This window comes from Tupaia chinensis, unplaced genomic scaffold (assembly GCF_000334495.1).
Source record: "Tupaia chinensis unplaced genomic scaffold, TupChi_1.0 Scaffold144741_1, whole genome shotgun sequence".
Classification (NCBI taxonomy): Eukaryota; Metazoa; Chordata; class Mammalia; order Scandentia; family Tupaiidae; genus Tupaia; species Tupaia belangeri.
The window spans coordinates 355,501-359,285 of record NW_006204601.1 but is presented as its reverse complement, the minus strand read 5'-3'; the positions used below and the strand labels follow the sequence as shown (position 1 = coordinate 359,285).

The 3,785-nt window shown below is 45.8% G+C and overlaps 1 pseudogene; it reads left to right on the top strand.

The window, feature by feature from the left end:
• Nucleotides 1-485: 485 nt before the first annotated feature.
• On the top strand, nt 486-2,837 carry LOC102480561 (high mobility group protein B3 pseudogene; annotated as a pseudogene).
• The last annotated feature ends 948 nt before the right edge of the window (nt 2,838-3,785 follow it).

The following is a 3,785-nucleotide window of genomic DNA, read 5'->3' as shown; positions in this document are numbered from 1 at the left end:
CCCAGGTTGCTTTCCCGCTCCCCCCGTCTTTTTTTTTTTTTTTTTTTTTTGAGAGATTTTCACTGTAGGGCGCGTGCGCTCGCCAGACAGACAGAGAGAGACATAGAGACAGAAAGCGAGAAATCACCCCCCAGGGGGGATGGTCACACCGCAATCCCTTCTCCTCCATTCTCCTCTCAGGATCTTGGGCACACACACGTACCCGGAGTGAGTTTTAAGCCACCGGGTCTGGGACACGAACCACGGTCGACTACGTGGGAGTCCAGCGACATAGCCATTACGCTAACTGCTGGTTCCCTACCCTCGATTTTCATACCCTTATTCTCTCAAGACACGTGCCCTGTCTCATCATTGGGCCATGCTTACATGTCCCTCAGGGGTCAGACAAAAGTCTCAGCCTCTGAGAAAGCCTTGCCTGAGGCCGGGCCCCTCTGCTGCCCCACACCCTGCACACTCCTCCTCTCCCTCGGTCAAGGCTCGCCGCCATGCTGATGGTAGGTCCTATGGAGGCACGGGCTGTGCTCACCTACCTGTTAGAGACTCACCAACGTGCGAAGATTCCCAGTGTGCCTCCTCTAGCCGATTTTTTGGTAGGTAGCTCCCAGGTGAATCTGATCAGGTCACTCCCAGCTGCAAGCACTCCCTACTATCTGCTGAATCAAGTCCTAACTCTTTCTCTTGGCCTTTAGAGTTTTTCTTGTTTTTTTTTTTTCCTTAATTATTCTATTGAACTTTATTTTTTTTATTTATTTTTATTTGACTTGGGGTGGGGTGGGGCGGTGGGGAGAGAGGGAGAGAGAGAAAGTGAGAAAGCAGGCCACCAGGTCTGGGACTCGAACCATGGTCAGCCACGTGGGAGTCCAGTGCCCTTAACCACCACACCACCTGCTAGCCCCGGCCTTTAGAGTTCTTCAAATCTAAGTTTGTTTTCCTTATAATAACCTGTTCTCCAGGGAAGACACACCTTTGCAATCCGGCTTTTCCTGTTTCCCACACACCATTCCCACTGCCCTGCCGTTGGTCAAACCGTTCTCCTACCTACCTGGGAGTATCCCACCCTCTACTCTCCTGATCCTTGAGGCTAACTTAAATTCTAGTCACTGTCCAAAGTCTAGTTCCTCTTCTCCACACGCCTTCTGTCTCAGGACTACCTGTGTTTGATGGCGCGGTAGTGGTGATCTGTCATGGTGCCTGTGCGTGTCCCAAATCCTGAAAGGAGGGAGAAGGAGAGAGGGCCTGTGGTGTGACCACTCCCCATGGAGAATTCCCCATGTGATTTTCTCACTTTCTCTCTGACAAGCACACACCCCCTCTGCCAAAATTAAAAAAGAGAGAGAGATGACAAAATGGCAAAATATTTTTGTAAGGTCCCAAACCAACAAAGGATAGAAAATATCAGGATCTTTTGCACATCAGCATCCCAAAAAGATCAGCCTCAATAGAAATGCACCCAAACGCACCCAAATGGCTGGGTGGTATGATGATTAAGATACTGGATTTCTGTATGGTCAACTGCGGTTCAAGTCCCAGACCTGGTGACTTGCTTTCTCATTTTTCTTTTCTCTCTCTCTCTGTCTCTCTCTGGTCAAATTAAAAAGAAAAAAAATAGTAATAATAACAAGTAAAATTAAATTAAAAAATATTATTAAAAAAAAAGAAATATGCCCAAATGATGAAAAGACAATCTACATGAGGAAAGTGTGATTGGTTTTTACTAATCAGTAAGTGCAGAGGTGTTCAAACGCCTCTCTCCACCACAGTGTTTTCCTTCTTCCTGTCTAAGCCTTGAACCCGCATCTCTGTGCACATGACACATTTCTGTGTGGTTGTTGCCATGACAGACATAGCGCCTTAGCCCTGTGTGATTAAGAAACACGAACGAGCCCCTGTGCTGCCCAGACCAGTGAACAATACAGTCAGGATGGCAAAAGGGAATCCCCGAGAAACTAAAGGGCGAGAGGTCTGCTTATGCCCTCTTTGTGCGGACCCGCAGAGAACGTAAAAAGAAACCCCCAGAAGTCCTTGTCAATTTTGCAGGATTTTCTAAGAAGTGCTCCTAGAAGCACTTTTCATAGAAAATAATGTCTGAGAAAGAGAAGTGGAAATTTGCTTCCTTGGGAAAGGAAACCCCAGTTATTTAATTATTATTATTATTATTATTATTATTATTATTATTTTCTTTTTTGGAGAGGTGTTTGCTATAGGGCACATGTGCTCGCCAGAAAGACCAAAAGAGACAGAGAGACAGAAAGCGAGAAATCAACCCCCCTCCCCCCCGTGGGGATGGCCACACTGCAATCCTTTCTCCTCCATTTTCCTCTCGGGATCTTGGGTATGCACACACGTCCGGCATGAGTTTAAGTCACCGGGTCCAGGAGCTTGAACCGCGGTCGACTACATGGGAGTCCAGTGACATAGCCATTACGCCAACTGCTGGTCTCGAGAAGTCGAAATGTAATGAAATGGCAAAGGTGGATAAAGTACGCTATGACTGGGAGATGAAGAGTTATGGCCCAGCTAAGGGAGGCAAGAAGAAAAAGGACCCTAATGTCCACAAAAGGCCACCATCTGGATTCTTCCTGTCCTGTTCAGAATTTTGCCCCAAGATTAAACCCACCGGCCCTGGCATCTCTGTTGGAGACATGGCAAAGAAGCTGGGTGCGATGTGGAACAACTTAAGTGACAGTGAGAAGCAGCCTTGCATCATGAAGACCACAGAGCTGAAGGAGAAGGATGTTGCCCACTGTGAACCTAAAGGCACGTTCGTTGGGGCAAAGAGTCCTGCTTTGGTTGCAGCAAAAATGGTAGAAGAGCAAGATGAAGAAGATGAAGAGAGGAAGAAGGGACCAGCAGTTAGCGTAATGGCTATGTCGCTGGACTCCCAAGCTGCTATACATCTATACAAAACATTTGTGGATGAAGTCTGAGAAGTCTGAGAGCCAAAAAAAATTTTACCTGGAGAGTCTAAGCATTTCCTTAAGAGATTTTTCAACTCATTTATTATCTGCTATAAGGCTGGTTGATTTTCTTTTACCATCTTTCCAAGGAAAGGGATGAGGAGGGCCTATGACCAAAAAAGTAAAAAAAAAAAAAAAAAAAGAGAGAGAGAGAAGAGGAAAAAGAATAAAAAAAAAAAAAAAACTGTTGATAAGTAAAAAAAGAAACAAAATAAAACAAAAGAAACAGGAATGAATGGTTTTTAAGGCACTGGATCCCACATAGTTAACCAGTTCGAGTCCTGAATCTGGCAACTTAAAAACCATGCTGTATGTGCCCCAGATCCCCAGAGGAGAATGGAGGAAAAGGGAATGCTGCGTGGCCATCCCCGGGGGGTGATTTCTCACTTTTCCTCTCACGGACGTTCTCTGGCAGCTCAAACATGAATGGATTTTCGTCTCCTTTATGCCAGCACTAGGCTAGGAGCTTTTTAGGTATGTGGTATGGTTTTATCCTCTCGGTAGCACCATGAGGCGAGGATAGTTATGTCCACATTACCAATGCAGAAAACCGAGCTCAGACAGCATTTGGCCAAGCTGAATGACAGAGCTGGAGTTACAGACACCTTGGCCTCACGTCCCGGCTCCTGATGCTCCAATTGTTTCTTCACAGTTTTTCTTTCCAAGGCTTGCCTAGTGGCCCATTACACCAAGGCAAAGTAATTTACCATAATTTACTAACAACTGTCCTCTAGTTTTTAGCATTCGGGCTCTTTCTCCTTTTTAAAAAAGTTTATTTCTTCCACGAATGAGAGTGACAGGAGAGAGAGAGACCCTTCAAGAGGGTCT